Below are 23,116 nucleotides of genomic sequence, written 5' to 3'. Positions count from 1 at the left end.
TTAATAGAAATTAAGTGATTACTCAGTCATACAACTCATTAGCTGGACATGTACGTTTAGAATCTAGTTTTTGTGATGGATGGGCCAGCGAAATGTCTAGTATATCCATCCATACCATCATTCTGATTAGTTCATGCATGGCTTTTAAAAATCAATGTATCATTAAATGTAGTATGTTCTACCTTTTAAATATTTATGTTTTCTTTTGCGTTATGCTTTTGACTCAGTATTTGATAGCCACATATCCATATAGTAATGGCACGTGCATTGGGTAGCATTTATTGTTTAGGTGATCCAGTTTCTTTATTTTGCAAATGGCGCATTTCTGGTTGTTGACACATTTCCCATAATCCATTATAAATATTGTTGAGGTTTTTCAAGTTAGAATTTTTGTGCTTTCAACTGACCTCATTTAACCCTTCTTTACACAGCAGTACACAGCTATATATAGTTGGTCCTTTGATACGACTTGCCTTAGAAAAGTAGTTTTTCTAGACTGTTCATCCTTATTTGTATTTGTTCTGTTTTTCTTTTGTTTTCTTTGTAGTAAGAACTTCTAAACTGACCAAAGCATGCTACCCATAGCCTCCTGCCCACTTCTCATTTAACTTAGCTTTCGTGCTGGATGTACTGCTTTTGATCAGTGGTGGAAGGGTTTCATTTCTTTCCACAACTTTCCTGTCACCAGTGTCTTTCCCGCAGCAATAAAAAAGCACCCACAAGGAATATACAGAAGCACAGGGTGAATGAAATACGTAGTAACTCTCACTTGAGTTCTTTACATAATCTACTATTTCAAAAGCACCGGACTCACTTGTTTGTTCATTTATTTCTGAACAATGAACTTTCTTGGACTCGTCTTGTTGTGTGGGCAGCTCCAGCAACAGTGCCACCTATTTTTGAAACTATTAATATATGCAGCAAAAATATTGCACGTACCAAACGGCGGAGACCCACTTATCCCTAACTGAACTGACCTGGATAAAGGTGGAAATCTGTGTCCTGGGTCTGTGTCCCACTGTTTCCGCCCCCATTTCCACCATTGAAATGTTTAAGTGTGTATTAGATATAATTTTTTTTTTTAAATGTGAAATTTCTCTATAGAAATGTTGCTTCCCAAAAGGACAAAGTGGACTAGCACTGCTTATTTGACTAATTTGCACATATATTAAAGTAATACTTATTTGACATTCATTGAAAGAACTTTATCTCATACAAGCCCTGGAAGCCAAGAATATTAATAAAAAATTGATTTTGCATCCGTATGTGTCATAGCAAGGATGTGAATTATAGAACACCACTTTTTCAGTATATTTTTCCTTCTCTGCTTAGGGCTAGATCCAGTCAATACGTATAAATGAAACTGATATTTGTATATTTCACATTTTATTTTGCTAACATTTCTTTCCTTTTTCAAAGTTTCTGCTGCATTTAAGCAATCATTTTTCAACCTTGGAACATAAATCCTAATATCGTTAAATTCTGCAGAGTTCAGCTTCAAATCTTTAAAATGTGCTTAACGCATGAAATACACAGTTAGCTCATTTCTACTTCTCTCAGTTCTCCAAGAGTCCCACCTCCAGGATAGCAAATAATTCCTGTCCCAAATCTCACACCGACACATGTCTTAAACTAAAACTACTCCTTTTGCCATTTTATTTACAAAGTGTGTGTGTGTGTGTAAATCCAGATAATTCCTTTTCTCCTAGATAGAAACACTACAATACAGTAACTAATTCATATAAATTTTGACGATAAAGTATGTTACACATAGTTTCTCTATTTCCTTCTCTCTCTGTCGCTTTCTCTCTGACTCTGCCTCGTTATGTAAGAAGTTGAATGGCTATTTATGGTTGAGAGAGAAGGATAAGTATTGAATCTTGGGCCAGCCTGGCCGTTGCAGAGGCCTCAGCACCACACTGAGCACATATGGCAAGAACTGAGAAAGACACTTGGATGTGTTAAAGCACATCTGCCCAAGTGGAAGCCAAGGAAATTCCAGGAGCTCTTCATAGTAATAATTTTCATTTTTAACTCCCTTACCAAACACTAAGGAGTTCACTGCTGCTCCTACATTGGATACAGAGATGGGGAAAGACGACATGTTTTTGTAGAAGAGGAAAGCAAAGTCACACGGGTTATGCAACTTGCCCAAGCAAGTAATTAGTAGAGCCAAAGTCAAACTCAAATTCTATTTTTCTTTGACAACTCAATGCTGTAATTAATAATGATAAAAGAAACAGTAATACTTTTAGAATATTTATTGAATTCTCATTACAAGCCAGACTATGTAGCAATTAAATATGGATTTTTCAATTAAACAAAAACAACAAAAAATCACTCATATGTTTAATTAAATTCCAAGACATTCTCTTTCCTCAAATAAACTGGTTTAATCTATTTTAACTTTTAAAAGCATCCATCAAAGCATATACTTCTGTTTAACTAAAGATACAGAAAAGTAACAAGTAAAATAATAAGTGAAATTAAAACTGATATTGATTTTCATTTTCACTTTTTTTTCCTTCTCTTTAAATGTGGTGAACTTCTATTATGTGAAAATTATTTTTTTCCCACACTTCTTGCTTTCTTTCTCATCTTAATGCCTGCATTTTGGACTTCCCTTATTCATTAGCACTTTCAGCTAGAAGGTGAACTGAGGGCATGAAATAAATTTAAAAATTCAAATCAGCCAAGCATATGTTTGTACTCAGGGCTGGCATTCGGTGTGAATGACTTTTGGCAGTGTACCGCCTCATAAATACCCTTGGATGAAGTTTAAGTTTTGAACTTCTTGAACACAAGTCAACGTGGGATGTTTCCTTCGGGTTATCTGCATCCATAACAATGGAAATTTTGATGAACCCAAAGCAGTAACCTTTTTTTTTCCAATTCTTCGAAATCTCTAAAATAAAATTTTGAACTGTTGACTAGGTTATTGATGTAAATGCAATTGGAAATCAAATCAAATTTAAAGACCATTAGACATGCCAGGCATTTGTTGAAGTCGAATTGGTAAGGCTTCTTCCGTTGTCAGAGAAAAATTGCCCTGTAAAGAGTTAAACAGGCAAGGCATCTTTATTCAAAACTATTGCAACAGGGGAGAGAGATTGAACTCAATTCCCATGAAACAAATGGCTGCACAATTTTTAAATCCTGGAGTGAGTATTGCAGGCCAAGGATCGCAGTACGTGAGAGACTTGGTCAGTCAAGGTGATCAGATCATCAGTGTTTGCTGATTGTCCTTACTGGCCGTTACCCTCCCCCAGAGACTGGGCATGAGGCACTGTCTCCTTAGAGGATTACATATCTGAGGGATGGCTGGCTTCCAGGGCCTTCAGAAAGACATTCCTGGGTTGTTAAGCTGGCCTAAGGCTGGGACACAAATTCTATCTCAAAGGATAAGAGAAAGAATTTGCAATTGCAAGTTTTTAAAGGAAATGCTGTAAGAAAAGGGAGGTCAGGGGCTCATCCACGAAGAAGACTGTGTATGGTTTTTGTGAAGCCGAGAGAGCGCTGACGTCCTCTTGACCACAGTGGGTACAGAAACACTGGACAAAGTTCCTACAAACATACAGATCATTCATTTTAATCCACAATCCAAGAAGGTTCAGTCCCGTTAGCCTGACTCTGTAGAATAAACTCTAATACACAGGTACATTAGCTTCTTCTATCGAAGCTAGTTGTCAGTAGAATTTGATACAGCCAGAAGTACTTCTACCTAATTGACTCTAACGTGGAAAGTTTTACTGAGCAATCCCTTCCTTAAATTTGCAAAATATAATTGCATTTTCTCTTTCATATTAATTCAATTGTCAGCTGAGGGAAGACAAACACTTTCTTTTTAAAGATTTGTGGCAAGCAGTTCAAGTTGCAAACTGCAGTACTACAGAATTTACCAATAATTCACAAGCTAAAAATAGCTCAAGAAATGTTATCCTTCGGCTATTTATGTCTTTGGCAAAGAAAGTTCATTTATTATAATTACCTATTCTTTACACTTTTACATGGGATATGTCAGTCTCCAAAGTATTGTCTCTAGACAGTGAATTCTAAATTCCAGGAAGTAGATCTTTTGGAAAGAGTTTCTAAAGAAAAATTTGAGAGCAGCATTAGCCCCTGGGCCACCAACCACTGTTAGGTAGCAGCCCTTCTGTCTAGTGACAGTGCAGTATATGAAGCCAGTGAGATTGTGAAGAGACAAGTGCAGATCTAAAACCACTCCACTGTCAGAGATGAAAAGTTATCTTATCAATCTATAAACATTTGTATATCTGAGAGAGAATGATATATTTTAACTATTGATATCACAGTTAAAAACAGATCACAGATACAGTTTTAAAACTATATTTTAAGTGAAATATATATTTAATTATGTAATTAACCTAGAATTTTTCACAACAAAATTCACAAGTAGATGAAGTAGAGTGCCTGTTTTTGATTTCAAGTGGTGGAAACATAGGTCTAAGTAATTTAACCCAAAAGGGCGGAACAAATGTTACCAGGCAAATATTAACAAAGGAAGATAGTACATCTCTTTTAATCACACACACACACACACACACACACACACACACACACACACACACAGACACACACACACACTATTCTGAAGACATGGCATCTCTTTCCTGTCTCCCGTGTTGCAAATCCTTTCCTCTGCACCTGAGCACCTACCTGCTGACAAAGGTCCCCAGAGGGTGAAGGTTTCTCCCCGGGATGTCTCCAAGAAGAACACCCTGAGTTTAGATTCCTGGCCTCCAGACCCCTAATGAATACTTCTGTGTGGTTTTAATCCACTCAATTTGCTGTTCTTTGTTACAGCAACAATAACAAGCCATTAGGGTACCTACTGAGTCAGTGATAAATGTAGGATGTGAAATAAAAACTTCTATCAGGACAATTGCTCCTTCATCTCAACCTGAGTCTCAGTTTCCTGGAACTTAAGATGAGTTGGTGATGGTACCTGATTTCTGATGTCCATTACAACTGAAACGGTGTATGGTTCTGTCACCAGAGATTCACGGGGATGTCCCTAAGAGGACTCAACCAGGCGCAGCAATGACAGCGTTCTTGTTTGCACGAAAAAAAAGAATTCAAGAGAGACAGACGCAGGAAGGTGAAAGTGATGTATTGAAAAGGAATATATACACAATGGAATACTATTCTGCCATAAGAAAAGATGAAATAGGACCATTTTCCACAGCATGGATGGATCTTGAGATTATTATGTAAAGCGAAATAAGTCAGACAGAAAAAGTTGAGAACCATATGATTTCTCGGATATGTGGTATATAAAACTAAAAACAACAAAAGAACAAGACAAACAAATGAAGAAGCAAAAACTCATAGACACAGACAATCGTTTAGTGCTTGCCAGAGGGTAAGGGGGGTTGGGGGGTGGTAGATGAGGGTAAAAGGGATCCAATATATGGTGATGGAAGGAGAACTGACTCTGGGTGGTGAACACACAATGTGATATATAGATGATGAATTACAAAACTGTACACCTGAAACCTATGTAACTTTACTGACAATTGTCACCCCAATAAATTTTAATTGAAAGAAAGAAAGAAAGAAAGAAAGAAAGAAAGAAAGAAAGAAAGAAAGAAAGAAAGAAAGAAAAATAAAAAAAAAGAAAGAAAATGAAAGTACATACTTGAGAGGAAAGTGCAGGTAACTCAGAGAAGAGTTGTCCCTAGGAAGTCCTGACCACGGTTATTTCTACCTCCTCGGGGCAGGTTTTGTTAATGTGCTATTGTAGTCACCACAATGTAAATGAGATTATAATGACATTATAATTACTAAGGTCAGGTCCAGGTCATAGGATCAGCCTAGCTGGAATAAACTGGTTCTTGTTTTTCTCTAGCTGCAGGTACCTGATACAGTCACTTTGTTACTGGTTTAACCAGTGAAGCACCTCCCATCAAACCCTGGTGGGGGTTGTCAATTTCCTGGGCTACATGTCTGGCCTCAATTCTATGTGGGATTATATAGGACTAGATGATTGTGAATGAGCAAATCTGAGATTTTGTGGACCGGCCTTTGTACCAAATAAGTAACCTTAGTTTGTAACTATGAATACTGACTTTAGGATGGCTAAAACATATTATCGGCAACACATTTCTGCTAGATCCCCAGAGACTTCCAAATATGGGTACTGATTAACATATCTTCCTAAAATATGTAATTATACAAGCAGAAAAAACACTGAAAGCCTGAAACCTGCTGTGACAATAGGGAATTGTGGGTTTAATCAGTTTACATTTAGAATAACAGATTGCATAGCCATGGGTGGGGGGAAAAAAAAAAGGTCCCCTGAGGTAATTTTATCTCTAATCTATAATCCATAAAAAGGGAACAAATTATGTGCAATCCATCACCTTTTAATTGAGCTGTGAATTTGAACTGTTATAGAAATAATTAAATGAAATCCATTTGCACAATTATCTAAATCTATACTTCCTTTTATGTGACTAAAATTATTATTTTGTGGGGCAATGAACCTTGAACAATTAATTGTGATGCTAAATATTAAAACCGAGTCTTAACATCACACAAAATAATTTATAACTGTGTAATTATGAAATTATTGTAATGTGGCTGCTTGAAATTATTAATGTTTAGGGAGTTTATCTGAAAAAGATTAGAACACAGTAAATAGATGTACCTTGGAGTTTTAAACACTCACAAATGTGGAAGGACAATTCAGTGAGCTCAAGGGAGTCAGATTTATCTTTTGAACTTAGATTTTCTTAGGACATGGAGGTCTAATAGCAATGGCTCCAGAGCCACCTTTGAACATGAAACCACCGTGGGGACAATGAACCCTCTCCAAGTTAATGCAGCTAATTGCAGACCCATCTATCTCTGTGCATAATTTGTGTTCTGGCAGTAATTCTCCACTTAACGTTTGCAAAAACTGGAACCCTGAAATGATTATTTAAATTCAATTGGCTTTCTAAAAGCGTAACAAGAATAGATTTTGTTAAGAAGATAAATATAAGGCCCAAACTACATTCTTCCTGAATAATTAACTCTTTGTGAGCATCACGGATGGAGTATTTGATTCCGCATACTAAGACCATGAACAAAATGTAAAAGACAACGTAGTTATTTAAAAACCTAACAGAAAACCCAGTGTTTCAAATATGATTTTCAAATGTAGCGCTCTCTACTAGCATCACACATACATGCTCTTCTGAGCAGATGACATCTTCTGTGCTTTATTTTCACATCACTGTTAGAATTAACCTCAGTATTCTCGAATTTCTTTCTAGTGCCACTTCCTGCCAATAGGATTATTTGAGATATGCCATAGCATCATCGGCATAACTTGGCAAGCAAGTCCTAAACAAGAGTTGGTACAATAGTCTCTATTAATAAAAATGTATAAACAGAGAAGCTACGAAAAGAGCATCAAGTCTCTATAACAAAAGATTTTGTGGTTTCTTATTTTAATCAAACCCTTTGGTTGGGAAGCATTTAAGCTAAGAAGACTTTCTTAGCAACCTATCTTCCATCTCAGGAACATCTAAGAACATATGAAAGTCTTTCACTGGTTGAACCTACAGAAATCATCACACCAGTGATACTGATGCAGTGTGCAGCGAGACAATGCCTGTTTCCACGTTTTCTGAGGAATCCAAAACCTTCTCTAAAACTATGTTTGAATATGAAGGGAAAGAGGTGATGCAGATTAGAAGCAAATGTGGGAAGCATGTATCACTTCTAAAGACAGTCTTATTCTACAATGAATGATTAACCAAATGTACTGACACTACCTGCCTTACATTATTTATATTATACATATATATAATATATAGAACGTCCAACAAAGCAAGTGTACAGTTCTGGGTTTTCCTGGACCAAAGAGGAAGTCGTAATAGTATATGACTTCACCGAGCTGTGGTCGGAGGTGATTCCATCTCCTGTATCCTCTGCCTTTTCCTGGTATTAAGACATCAGCAAGATGACCTCGTCGTATTTATTTTTATATGTATGTAGTGTGTGGGATTTAGCACTTGATGGTAAGTGGTGATGGTGTAATAACTGATGGGATATCAAATTAATGTTTATTTTCTTCTTATTTTTGGAACACGCTGTTTAAACCAAGTATATTGCCTTTAAAATACTGGTATTATACTATCAGCAAATTGAAAGACTCCGAATTGTGAGAGAGACTTGCTCTCATGGAATTTGTCATTGGATAGTCTCCCATGAGCCTTTCTGGCGGCATAAGGAGACCATGAGTAAAATAACAGGAAAAAACAAAGCAAAATAGAAAGTAAATTGAGTTCATGAGGGACTAGGCCTTGTGGTAGACTTACCACCCCACCCACACACACTACCACTGTTCAAAAAATGGTCTTAAAAAATTCCACATGTCCGCATTACTTCTCCTGTACTGGTTCTAGTACAAGAATAGGCGTAAGAGGGTTAGGGTTGGTGCAAACAGCGTGTAAGCAGTTTCCTGCTGCCTCTTCTTTGCAATCAGAGATGTGTGGGTGTGACACATCCTACCTCATCAGTAACACACATTGTGACATACATAAGTACAAAAAAGGACATTTAAAGGTACGTGTTGGAAAAGGAATGGATGGTAGGTGCCCCAGGAAGCAGCTCAGATGTAAAGAAAGCAGCATGCACGTGCTGTGCATGCTTAATGATCACTGACGCCAGGAGGCCCCCCATGCTTCCGAGAAAGCACACCATGTTTACCAGCCCATTTGTGTGTTGCTGTTCTGGTTGGCCATTTTGAATATTCTCCTCTGAACTCCAGCGTATCTTCAGACTCAGGCATCACTTGCTTCCTATTTCAATGAGAAAACAGAAACAATGAGATGCGAAGTACCACAGCCTCTGCCCCCACCCCAGACTAGGAAGTCGCGTCTGAATCTGCAGTCTGTGTAGTCTCCAGTTAAACGTCGAGACTGTCCATACTCTTCATTAGAGTCAGGCTAGCTGTCTTAGGTGGGTTTCTCCCCTAAACAGACCCTGAAACAAGATTCACTTCGAGGCAGTTTACTCTGGAGATGATGCTAAGATACAAAGCCGGTGCACACGGGGAATATGAGTGGGGGATAGGGGGCGGGTCTTCTCCAAAGGTGTCCACATTCTGATGCCTGGAACCTGCAAACATTACTGCATTTGGGAATAATGTCTTGCAGGTGTGATTAAGTTCAGAATTTTGAGATGAGGTTATCTTGGATTATCTAGGCAGGTCCTCAGTGACATCACAAGTGACCTTAGAAGAGAGACAAGGCTATTAGCACCAAGAAGAGGAAAAGCAGTATGACCTGGAGACCAGGACTGGAGGGGCAGGGATGCAGACCCAAGTCCCATAAAGCCCGTGTTCAGCGGAAGCTGGAAGAGGGATGGGTTCTGCCCCACAGCCTCTGGACCGGATTTCGGTTCAGTGGTCCCGACGTCAGACTGTTGGCCTTGGAACTGTGAGAGAATGCATTTCTATTGTTCAAAGCAACCAAGTTTCTGGTAATGTGTTACAGCAGCCACAGGAAACTAATACAGGCTGATACAAATACAAAGCGATTACTTCCTGTTACTTCCTACTGAAAGCAGAATGTCAATCATGGTTTCAACAGTTTTTCCTGGCTTCCTTCTTGCCTGGCATTTAAATGGAATCTGGGTGTTACTACAAGGAATTAAACCTGTGTCAGCATTCTATATTTTCAAATTAGCACTTTTTAACAACTGGACCCAAAAATCTCGTAACAAAAACCTGACGGAATTTGAATTACTTTGGTAAACTTGATATAGTTTCTTTTTACACATTACGTTTTGTGGGTTTGTAATGAAATGTGTTGTGAGTGAGACTAATTTTGTAATGCCAAAATAAACATTTCGGACCAGCACTTTGGTACAACTTAAATGTTTCAGCAATGAGACTCTAGAACATTGTCAAAACTTGTGTAGAGAGTGGTTAGAGGATCTTAGCTAATATGCATTCAGACAGATCCTAGCCCAAATCCAAAACGTCATCCATTTTTTATAATAATAATAACTATTTTTATCAGAGTTTATACTTAATTAATGTTATTAATTAATGTTAATGTAATGCTTATGTGAATTCATCTAGGAGATAATTAAGTTCTTATCCACCTGCTTATGAGGGTCTTTCTCTCAAATTTTTCATGATTTGCTAATCAATCCCTTTTGGATTGATTTTTTTTAAATGTCATGTGAAGGTCAATTAATTAGTGATTTTAAATTGTTTAAGGTACATGTAAACTTTCAATGCCTTAGAAAGGAAATGTAAAACTCAATAATATAAGTTCACAGAAAGAAAAAAAATAAATTTAGCATAATTTAAAATACATTTTAAAACATGGGAATGAATTGCCTCAATTTTGCCAATAATTGTTTTTTTAGACTGAGTATCTTATTCCCCTTAAGCATTATTGGTTTGAGTCGCCTCGTTACTATAATCCAAAAGCCATAGGAATCATTTCATAATCACTGCTATACCCCTGACAAACAGGACGGTATTTGTCACATAGTAGGTGCTCAGAATACTGATTAATGAAATATAATTGTTATGATGTAAATACCAAAACAATATCCAGGCCGTTACACAAATGGTAAGAAGGATGTTCTCTTTAATCCTGCCCCAATGGGGCTGCCATGGTCTGGAGTTACTTTTAATAGTTCATCCCGGTCATATATAAATTCTTCAACAATTTGAAGTCATATATGAAAATGTCATAGAAGTATGTGGTTTTTATTTAGGAATGAATAAAATAAAATGCATAGATACTACATAAGAGGATAAATGATTTTGACAATTCTATATACGCTCATGTAACCACCGTCTAAATCGAGACAGAATATTACCTTCGTACTAGAATGTTCTCTCGTGTCTCTTAATTGTATTCTTGAATTAATATAACTGAATCATGCACAATGTGCTCTTCTGCATCTAGCTTCTTTTGCTCAGCATTTTTTCTTTTTTCTTTCTTTCATTTTTAACGCTGTAGCAATGCTGTGGCTGGTGCCCATATTTGTACCTTGTATTGCTGCGTAGTATTACATTGCATGAACATATGAATATATGACAATTTGACATTTGTTTCTTTCCAACTTTTGGCTACTATAAATAAAACTGTTAGGAACTTATTTATGCAAGTCTTTCTGTGTATATATATATATATATATTAATTTGAAATATGTAACTATATAGGAGTGGGATTGCTGGGTAATATAGTAGATTTATTTTTAACTTTATGAGACTGTCAAACAACTTTGTAATATGTTTGTACCACTGTATACTCCCATCAGAAATCCATGACAGTATCAGTTGTTCTAAAAGTTGGTGATATTTAGTATTGTTAATATTTTACTTTTTTCCTATTCTAGGAATTGACATTATAATATATTGTAATTTACAATTTCATCATGTAATGATTATTGCGCACACTTTCATGTGTGTATTGGTCATGGGTGTACCTTCTTTTGTGGATTGCCTTTTTAGATCTTTTTGCCATTTATAATTTTGTATGTGCATGTGCTTGTAGCATTTACTTGTAGGATTCTTTATATGTTGTGGATATGAATCCTTTGTGAAATATGGGTATTAAGGATATTTTCTCTGATGATAGAATTTACCTGTTCTATTTTTAATATCTTTGATTAGAAATGATTATCTTGCTTAAGTAAAATTTATCATTTTTTTTTCTACGTTTAATGGCTTTGGGTATTTGTACAGAAAACATAGTTGCTTATTTCAAGATCACAAAGTTCTTCTTCTGTGTATTCTTTAGAAGGTTTATGACTCTAGTTTGGTTCAGTCCATGATCCATCTTGACATATTATTATTGTGTAAATTTTTAGTATTAAGATAGGATCAAGGTTTATTTCTGCATGTGTATATCCAGTTGGTCTAACACCATTTGTTGAATTGATTTTTCTTTCCCCACCAAATTGCATTACCGCATATGTCTAAAATCAATTGATAATATATGAATGAGTCTATTTCTGAATTTTCATTGTGTTCCATTGATCAATTTGTCTATACTTATGCTAATAAAATGCTATCTCAATTGCTGTTACTTTACAGTAATATATAAAATAAATTGCAGTCTGCCAAATTTGCTCTTGCTTTTTAAGCTTATTTGGGCTATTAGAGATTCTCTGCATTTCTATATAAAATTTAGAATCAGCTTGCTAACTTTGACCAAAAACAAACACACACACACACAAAAAAACACACACACAAGCTTACTTGAATATTTTATGGGGCTTTGTGCAAGCTACAAATCATTTTGAGAGACTAGCTACCTTAACAATATTTATACCTGAAATCCAGGAGCACAGCATGCTTCTCCATTTCTTAATAGAGTTTTAAAATATTTCTCTCTTATCCATGATTATTTTTTCCCTTTAGTGTGAAAGTCTTGCATTTCGTTAAGATTTTTTTAAGTAAAATTTTGATGTTTTGAGGCTTTTGTAGCACTATTTTTAAAATTTCAACGTCCAATTGTTTGCTTTTGGTATGTAGTAATACAATTAATGTTTTAATATTGACCTTGGATCCTGAGATTTTGCAGAATTCATTTATTAGTTTGTAAATATCTGAGGTTTTTAACACATATACATACACATACATATTCAATTGAATTGTATTTTAAAACCTTTTCCTACTCCTTTCTCATCTTTATGCCTTTCATTTATTTGTCTTTTGTTACACTAGATAAGAAACCAGTGAACTACTTAATGCATATGATGAAAGTAGACATCCATTTTTTCCCCTAATCAGGAGAAAGTTTTCAGTTAAGCATGATGATAACTATAAATATTTGTATACGGCTTTTATCAGCTTGAGAAGGCCCATCAATGAATTCTTCCGTTATTTTTTTTATTCCTTCTCATAGTTTGATTTCCTTTCCAACGTCTCCCATCTGTTTACACATGTTGTACAAGTCGTCCACTGGGTTATTGAACATTTTGTGTCATTTTTTTTAAAGTCCTTTTCTGCTAATTCCCGTTTCTGCATGCTGGCTTGTGTTGGTATTTTTTCTCTTGTAACGGGGCCTCCTTTTTCCACTTCCCCACATGTTCTGTGCTTGTAAAAGAATTGTAGAGACTGAAATAGGAAATATTTATAATTCCTGCTCTTTCTGTGTCAGGCAGTCTCGGTAGAAGAATAAGTCCGTTTCACTCAGAGTTGAGCTAGTTCTGTGTTGGGTTGCTGTCTGTATTTATTTTGATTCAGTAAATCTGTGGCTTCAAATGTCTTGAAATGGATTTTTTTTTTTCCTTTTTTCAGGCAGGGATGGGAATGTGGGTCCTGGCAATGCTCCCATGGTCTCTCGCTTCTCTACAACGCAGTCACCACCGTCTGGATTTGCACAGGTATTTACTTTGCGTTCTTCGCGACGTCTTTCTGAGTCGCATTGCGGTTGCACAGCTCTGATGGATTTCAGTTGTGGGGGACGGTGCGAACCCCGGATTTCTCTCCACTCTCTGGCCTCCGTGCGGATTCTGGGTGTCGAGCCCTGCGCTCAGCAGCGCCCCTGTGTTGATTTGGGGGCTCTCTCTCGGTTGTTGGTCGCTACTGCCACTTTCAGGACCCTGCCGCGCACTCCGCGTGGGCCGTCGCGTGTGGGTAATTAGTTTCAGTTTCCCTGGACCACCCCAGCTTTGGGTGATGTGGTGGTGCATTCGGGAAGGCCTCCCCTGTCTCTGAGGGGTTCCCGTTAGCGCTCCTCACCTGCCTCCCCTTCCTTGCTCTGCAAAGTCCAGCCAGGTCGACCCCAGGTCATTTCTCTCTGCAGTCCTGCCCTTGGCCACCTGCCCACCTGCAGTTTTGCAAAACTCTACGTTCCTCGGGTTTTCCCTGCGTCCTACTCACTTGCCTCTGCGTGTCCTGGGAAGGCCCTCGGGCAGCAGTGGCCGGTGGATGACTGTGCCTGCGGTTCCTCGCGGTTGTCGTCGGCCAGGCCGGGCCTGACCTGGGCGGTGAGCGTTTGTGGAGGCTCCACAGGCTGGTTCTCACGCGCATCTGTGCACTGTGGGCTCCTACCTGTGCTGGGCTCCCAGCTGTCGCAACGGGCCTGTTTCTGTCCTGGAATTGGAGTTTCTTTGCCGGTTCAGCTCAGTGATTTTTGAGTTTTTATTTTTATTTTTTTCATCTTAATTAGGAATCTTGTCTTCACTGTTATTGTAGCCGAGATGGGCTCTTGGAAATTTGCATATTCTAATCAGAATGGGAAGCCAAATGGTATGAGTTTTACCTTATGTAGTTTTTGCTTTATGCATTAAATGCTTGCAGGAGGCGACTCTTATTATTTTATAGGTTCCTCTATTATTAAGCTAGATTTTTCACACAAATAAATAGTAGCCCCACGTTTGTGATACATAATGAAATTTTAGATGCTGTCCCTGGGATACAGCAGATGCGAACAATTTTGAATGAATCTTTGATTAGAGAAATGTGAAGTTAACAATTAAATTTATTTGAGCCGAAATTAGTAATCTGTTGCTGGCCCTTCTCCCATTTTAAATACACCGGCTCTTAATAAAATGAAATAAAACTTGGGTTTTTTTATCTGTCATTGGGGCTTTTTCATTACAGTCCATCAATGGAGCCCACTGTTCTGCCTCAAGTAATAACCTTTCCTGCTCCTGCTTTTAAAATACCGCTTGATGATAATGTTTTACCATAGCCTATCGTTAAAATTAATTATTAAAGGAATGGATCTGCCAAATAATATTGCTAGATATACTAGAGGTTTTCTCTGTATATTATGGAGAAGTAGCGTATCTGCATATCAGTAGAACAGTGGAATTATACTGTATTCCACTGTCAGTCCTTACATTTTTTTACAAGGTAAAGTATAAGCCTTATTAAAATATACACCTTCATCTAAGTTGTTTAGAAACTGATGGGGCTTGGGAAACTTACCCTTTATCCAGTTGTTCTTCTGGCTGGTTAAATAATTCAAACAACATACAGAAGATGAACAGGCGACAATCAACTTTTAATACGTGCACGCAGGAGATTCACATAAGCGTGGACATTGCAAACACTGTGAGGCAAAACGAGATACATATGTCATTATCGTCAAAGGAGAAAGGGGAAATAAGACAATTCACAGCTAGACATGTTTTTCTCGGCCGCTCAGAACAATGGGACGGGGAAGCCTCATGAACAGGTTGTCCATGCATCCTTCCTGTCTGCCGTACTGAATTCTTTTGTGCTGAAGTGAACGTACAACATGTATTATGCTCAAGTTCCCTTCCTAAAGCAGGTTTCCTGTCTGAATCTCTTTAAGAATGAAATGGGAAGGTAAAAATTGTCTTCCTGAGTTTGTTGGGCTTTAACTGTTTTCTGCTGGAAATCACCTGCATGACATAATGGCACATTCCCGGATGCTTAGGGTCCCTATAAAACCCACTGGTGCTTTCGGAATTGTCTGATTTTGTTTTCCCAAACTTTTGGTCTTAGAATCACTTCACACTCTTAAAAATGACTGAGAACCCTGAAGAGCTGTATTTATCAACAGTTATCATATTAAAAGTTAAAACTGGGGAAGTTAACGTATTTATTATATCATTTAAAAATAACTTAAACACATTCTATATTAGCACAAATAATATTTTGTGAAGGATAACTAATTATATTTCCCAAAATACTTTGTCTGTTCTCTTGAAAGTTAGTCGTAATACACATCAACTGGATTTTCTTATCCACTTTTTCATTCTATCTATTGTAAGATCACAGTTAATGTAACCTCAGGGAAATTCTATTGTATACCAAACGAATGAGAGTAAAAAGACAAATTATGTCTTCATATTACTATGGAAATCATTTTAGGTAGGCAGATACCTTTTTAAGGGTGCTTGAGCCACACTTTTAGGACCAGAAAACCATTGAGTAAGACACTGAAATATAATTGGTTAAATGCATAATTGTGGATAATTCTTCTCTTAAAACCTGATGTTTGATACCACTATGGCTATCTCTTATGGATTTCAAATTTCCCCAAAGCACTGCAACCATGAAGATTCTCCAACCTCTTTGGCAAAGGTAATTTGAATCATATAATGTGATGTCTCTAAACCAATTGTACTGTTTATTTTTCTATGAGTTTTAGTACATACATGTCTAGGACCAAATAGATGCATTTTTCACACTAAATCAACGTAGAGATTGCATTTGGTTTAGGAATAAAACTATGTGTAATTTCTGTTTCTTTCCATCTTGGTGCTCGGTGGATGTCCAATCGATGTTTACTGAGTTTACTTCATTTAAACATCTGTCAATGAAAAGCATGCGTGCTTAGTGTGGTAGGCAGCTTCTGACATGGCGCCTCATGATCCCCCCGATAGTCATGCTTGTTCTCGCCCTTTAAGTGTGGGTTGGACCTAGTGACTTGCTTATAACCAATAGGATACACCAAAAATGATGCGCTGTCACTTCCATGATGAGGCTGCAAAAGACTGTGGCTTTCTTGTTAGGCCTCTCTCTCTCTCTCTCTCTCTCTCTCTCTCTCTCTCTCTCTCTCTCTGTCTTTCTCTCTCTCTCTCCCTCTGTCACCATCTTGTGCATTCGTGCTTGCTTAGTCAGATGAAGCAAGTCATCATGTTGTGAGAAGCTCCATACAGAGCCCACGTGGCTCATAACACAAGGGCAGACAACTGAGGTCTCAGTCCCACAACCCCCTAAACCCTAAATGCTGCCCACTAACACAGGAGTCAGCAAAAGAGCTGATCCCTCCCAGTCACGCCAGGATTGACTTTTGTTGGTGAGAGATGCAGTCTGAAGGCCAGCGATGATGTAGTTAGACCCCTGACCCACAGCACCTGTGAAATTGTAACTGTGGTTAATTTAAGACATTTAGCGTGGCGATAATTTGTTATGTGTAATAAATAACTCAGTACTCTCAGTGAGTATTGTGTTGGGGGTACAATGACCTGGCTGGTAACACTACCCTCGAGATGCTCTTAGACCTTTAGGAAAGGTGATTCACAATATGGTCATTTGTAGTTTTGGAAAGACAAATTCAATTTTAAATGCCCGATCCATAGCACTCCTATTACTTAATCAAGTTCTTCTTTTAAAATGGGGTGTTTTACGTCATGTTGGTTTTATCTTGAACATTTAATCATATTACGTTTTTATCTTGAACGTTTATCTTGAACATTTAATCATATTTCTACAAATAATTGTGTTCTGATATAATATACTCTTATACTTTAAAGTTTGTTGAATCATTTTATTATAATCTTCGACTATATGTCTATCTCTGCATCTGTACCATCTCTTCCTTTCTATATATAAATGTAAACTGAAAATACTTAAAAATTGTCTGACTAGAAGTGTCTAAGTGCAGTTTAAAAGCAACTTGTGGAATTAGAAATCCTTAAAACTGGAATTAGTACACCAACTGATTACATTTTTCATAAGTAATTATTGAATATAAAAATAAAATTACGAACCTGCACATTATTGAGACGAGCAGGTCTCTTTTTCATATTATATTACAGATATAGACACTGTTGCCTCCTGTAAGAATCAGACCCGATGCAGCAGCGTCAGCTGTTTTCATTTTTGTAGCATCGTTGCAAAGAAATGTGGCTGAGAGTAATAAGTAGAAACAATTCAAAAGTTTTGTTCTGACAATATCATGCAATCATTTGATCTCTTTCTGTTATATGCCCCAAATTTCATACATGTATCTTACTTGAATTCTTTTGAATGCAAATAATCGGGAACCACAAGTTGTCAAAACAACTGTTACTCAGTATCATTGACTTTCTCAAACCTGACACTCACATTTCACATTAGCCTTTTAGTTACTAAAACATAAGCTCTGTAAGGCAAGAGGATTTTTGCCCGTTTTGTTCACTCCGGAATCCCTATTGTAATGGCACTGTTGTATGATTAGGGGCAGATGACAACTTACTAATTTTTTCCCTTTGGTAAATGTGAAAGAAATTAGAGTATGTAAGGGAGGTCCCTGCATGTTTTCTGATGACGGACAGATTTTTCATGAATGGGTGCATATTGAAAAGATATGAAGATGGGCAAAGTTAAAACTGGTGTGTACCCTTTGCCCTAACAGCTTTCCAGAGGCATGGATGGTCCAGTTTGAACACAGGACTTCATTCTGACTTTGTCTCTCTTCCCTTGCGAGAAACATTTCGCTGTTGAAAGAATCCCAGGACCTATAAAAGCATCTGTACTTTGTAAAATCTATATCCTGACATCTTTTAGATTGTTGATGTATGTCCTCAACTCCAAACAGAATTTTGGTTCTCATTCATGTGAATTCATGCATCCCTTCCTATACGTACAGTGTCTAAAAGTAACTGCTATCAACTCGATTGTACAAGCTGCTTATCTGGAAGCCATCTTGAAGCCTTTGTCTCTTTCGTGCACTGCAACTAATAAATCATTGTCCACAATCTGTCTTACTACCCACTATACACTTCAGGCTCTCTTTCCTTCTATAGAGACCCACTACCACTGCCACAGCTTAGGCAGGAAGATCCTTCCACAGACTTTTGCAACAGTTTCCTAAACATTCTTCCTTCACCTTCCTGCCATTCTAATCCACTCTCCAGAGTGCTGTTCATGTGGTTGTTGTAACAAGCATTTTGTTCATTTCATCTTTCTTCAAAGTTCATCAATGGTACTCATTACTGAAGTGGTAAAATCAACAGTAATGAAACTCTTCATGGTGTGACCTCATGTTCTAGTCATGATTAGGCGTCGCCATACTTTTTCATTAATAAAGCAATATTCTCACTTAGTACACTCGGGTCTACATTTACCCTGCCAGCAACACACACAACAGTCCATGGTTCTTGCTCAATGCTTCCTAAGTTCCTGTGCATTTCCCTGCTTCATTCCACTCTTTCTAGCATTTTCCAGCACCTTCCATGCACTCTTCAAGCAACATCTATGAGGTGTCTACTTTGTAATCTTTGCAATGCTAGACCTCATGCTTTGGAGGAGTGTACAGTTTCTCCTGATTTTATACCTAATGAACTTTTACTTACGTTATAAGTTTCATCTTCAAAGTGTCCATCTCTTACTTACTTAGTAGGTTAATGTGACCTTTCCAGGCAGAAGTAACTGTTTTATTCTGTGATTACCAACACACTTCTTTTCAATGCATCCAGAGCACCCAGCATTTGGAATGTTGCATTCATATGTTTGGGTGTCCATTATTCCATTAGGCTGTAAGTTTCACCAAGTCAAGAAATCTTTCCTTTTTTTTTTTTTTTTCATTCCATCTACTATGTAGATTTGAGCACATGGTAGGTGCTTCACGATATCCTTTAAATTAACAAGTTTTTGGGTGACAGTCTTCTGAGATCTCTCTGCACATTTGCAAGCAATTACCAGCTCTAATTCGTCTTTTGGAGCAAAAATTAATATAAGACCCGGTCTTATATTATATTAATAACCCACTCTTATAGTAAAATAAGACCAGGTGTTATATTAATTTTTGCTCCAAAAGACACATTAGAGCTGATAGTTGGCTGGGTCTTATTTTCAGGGAAACCCAGTACTTTCTTAGATCATGTAGAAGTTTTTGGACTATGCTAACAAGCAGAAGAATTGGATAAAAGCAGTGCCTTGTTATGAAAATCAATGGTGATATTTAACCACATCCTACTCAGTATCAAAAGCTGTTAAATTTGAATGCAAATAAAAAAGTCGTCTAGTTGAAATTTTCACGTGAAAGTTATACCAAAGGAAGCCTTACAAAATGGAATGGGGAAGTGGGGCTTCTGACCTGTAGCTCCATCCTTCCAGGGCAGCTCATGCTTTCTGTACTAGACAACATGCTTCTTTTTGTTCCTGTGTTTTGTCTTCAGCCAAAGAAAAGAGTTTCTATGAATCACCATCACTGTATAATTAGTAAGAGCCCAGTATGTAAATTGGGGTTTGTTTTTCATCCCATCACTGACTTACGACAATTTTAATTCCAAGAAATAGAAAACTCAATCCAAATTTATTTAAACAATAAACAGAATGTATTGACTCATTTAATGAAAATTCCTAGGGACAGTTTGCTCAAGGTTCTGCCATGATTTGTTCAAAATTCTCTAAGCTTATGATCTGCCTGTATCAACTTCCTCTTCAAATTGGCTTCTCCTACTTGAGCGAATGGCTCCAGCAATCACAGGTCTCCAATTAACAGATCGTCTTGTGCAGAGCGGGCTTGCACTGAATGAGCCATGACTGGATTTAACCCCTTGGCCAGGGAGAGACCGTGCACTAATTATTGTAGGTTTGGTTCCTTTGGTACCATCACTGTGGTAAGGGGAATGGGATTTTATTTGCTGGTGTATCACCCAAACAAGTAACTCTTGCCACATGGGGAAATGGTGAAGTGGATGGGTGAAGATAACTACAATAAACAAACTATAAAGTATCAGGTAAGGGAAAAGAGTAACGTAATTCACATTTTAAAATCACTGCTGTTTACTTCTATGGTTAGACGAATTTACTAGAGGTAGTTGTTTACAATAGAATTGCCGAGCATACACTGGATCCAGCTATTTATACCATCAATTCTTCTCCCTCTACTGATGGAATCTTGTCCCTCAGCATACAAAAATGCTACTATTTGTCATATATATATATAATAAAACAGCAACAACAAAAACCTCTCTCGACTTGCCTTATTTCTGTCTTTCATCTCATAGCAAAACTCCTCAAAAGAATTATCCATATATACGATTCTCTTCTTCCGTGGTTTTCTAAACCCACTGCAATAAAACCATTCCCCGCTCCCCGTAAGATCACTAATGACCTGTATGCTTTGGAATCCAATGGTGAGTTTGAATTTTACATCCTACTCTACCTGTGCGAACCTTTTGTCTGGTTGAACTACTTCCATGAAATGTTTCTCCTTTACTTGGTTGTCAGGACACCATAATCTGTGTTTCTTTCTTTTCTTCTTTTCTTTCCCCCCTACAAATTCACCGGTCATTTCTTCTCATTTTCCTTTATCAGTACCCTCATGTTTAAGAACTGTTAGTACAAGAATACTTTAGGTGTCTTTTCTATCTACATTTACGTGGCTTAGTAATCTCATGCAATTTCTTGGCTCTAAATACCATCTGCATGACGAAAACTCCCAAATATATACATCAGTAATTTTGTATTCTCACTTTACATGTAGATTTGTATATGTAAGAATCTATTATGTGTGTCTACTTGACCAAATTAAATCTCAACCTTAATATCCTTTCCTTACTTCAAGTTCACCTTCTGATAGGCCATTGAGAAGCATGCCTGATATTCCCTATTAAAATGGGTGGCAGTTCCATTTTTCTCACTATTCACTGCGAACACTTAGGTAACACACTCTTGACTTCTTTACTTGTAACGAAGCCAGATGAGGACCATCCAAATTCCCATTTTTTGATTCATAAATGATTCGCTGAACTTTTTTGTACCCGCTGATTGATTCAAAATAATACATTTAACTCAAGTTTGGTTAAGATTTTTCTTTTCCCCAGACTCTTAACATGCCTCCTTTTACCTAAATAGAGTGGGGATGAAGGCTGAAAATGGCTAGTGAGGAGTTTGAGAGGTTATTAAAAATATGCTTAAAATTCAGTTGCATTTTTTAAAAAAAGTTGTAAATTGGTTGTAGCTTATTTTTTTCCTAATCTTAGTCATGAAATCATTAAAACCACTGTTCCAATAGTTCCAATCATTCATTGAAAATGTCAATGAACAATTTTTAAGGCTTGGTTCTATTCCCCAAATCATGCAATCAGCTTGTTCTCTCCCTAGTCCACTTATGTAATTGTGTTTTGTTAAAAATCTGCGGTTTATACTTTGGACAATTAAATGACACAAAGATGGATCACAGGAAGAGCCGTTCGTGGTAATTGAAGCAACGCCATTTGCAGAAGTTTGAGCTCTGGTGCACAACCTACTGTTCACCCTTTGTCGAAAAATTACCTGGCTCCTCAGAACATACCGTGTTCTCTATACTATCTTGTGACTGTCTTTTTCCATGAAAGCATGATGGATGTAGTATATATAAATCCCCAGTCCTGCTAGTGAATGGAGGGCGCAGCCATTAATTAAAGTGTGACCATTGCAGTCTATAAAGTATAGTTTCCACCAAACTGGCAGATGTTACTTGATTTATTTCTCTTTGTTCAAGGAAGTAACAAGGAATATAATTCACCTTTTCCTCGCTCCATCTGTACAACTGTGTGTTTTCTCTATAGAGCACGGAAATGCACACACACACACATGCACACACATATTTTTGTTGTAAACCAAACAACTACACAAATGAATCAAAACACTGATATGCTCTTATAAATGTGATCTTCATGTAAAAATATATATTATTAAATTGCGTCAGTGTAAGTATTTGATTTTCCAAACAAATACATCCGAATATATGTGATATGTTACCATGAAACAACAAAAATGAATGTGATGTTTATGAGAGCTACTAAAAAAGAAGCAAATTATACATTTAAATAAATTTGGAAATAGTCTGAGACCTAGATAAATAGTTTAAATAAGCAAACATGGTAATTGGTACATTTGTTTCCAGTTCAGAGGCAAATAATTGCCAAATGTCTGCTTGCAGCTTTATAATTGTTTTCACCTACACTTTAGTCAGATTTTACTAATAAAAATACTTGTACCACATTCTATTATTACATTAGGATTCTAAGAAATAAAGGGGTATTAAATTTGAATAGTTTTGTATAGAAAATGTTAGCAATGTTATTTATGTTGAAAGAATTAGCTGCCTTTTTAATAACTGAAAACTGGGTAGTATTTAACATTAAGGAATAAAATAGTGGATTGCAGCTCTTTCACACTTATTCCAATTTTAAGTATCTTATTGTAATTCTAATAAAAATGAACTATATTAAACTTTGGCCTAGAAATTATGACATTACATAATTTAATAGGAAAATTTTTTAAAAACTTTTTTTGCAGGGTTATATCATTTTAATGATGCATGGGGGAGTGAGGCAGAATAAGAGTGTCCGTGGCAATAGAAGTTTTAAATCAATTGCCATGTTGTATTATTCGCCCAAAAATAGACTGTGAATCTGGAATATTTTTCAGATTGTTCCCAAATTTAAAAAT

General features: G+C 37.0%; 1 protein-coding gene across 1 annotated transcript in view; it reads left to right on the top strand.

Moving 5' to 3' along the window:
• Positions 1-23,116, top strand: part of RALYL (RALY RNA binding protein like) — a 1,518,143-nt gene that overhangs the window by 750,588 nt on the left and 744,439 nt on the right. Inside the window, exon 14 of the mRNA XM_074318489.2 lies at positions 13,286-13,371. The gene's annotated coding sequence lies outside the window, so the exon portion shown is untranslated. The remainder of the gene's footprint in view (positions 1-13,285; positions 13,372-23,116) is intronic.

Source organism: Rhinolophus sinicus, chromosome 7 (genome assembly GCF_057876585.1).
Source record: "Rhinolophus sinicus isolate RSI-liver-muscle chromosome 7, RSI-T2T, whole genome shotgun sequence".
Taxonomy (NCBI): Eukaryota; Metazoa; Chordata; class Mammalia; order Chiroptera; family Rhinolophidae; genus Rhinolophus; species Rhinolophus sinicus.
Note: the sequence above shows the minus strand (reverse complement) of the source record. Positions and strands in the feature narration are given on the sequence as shown.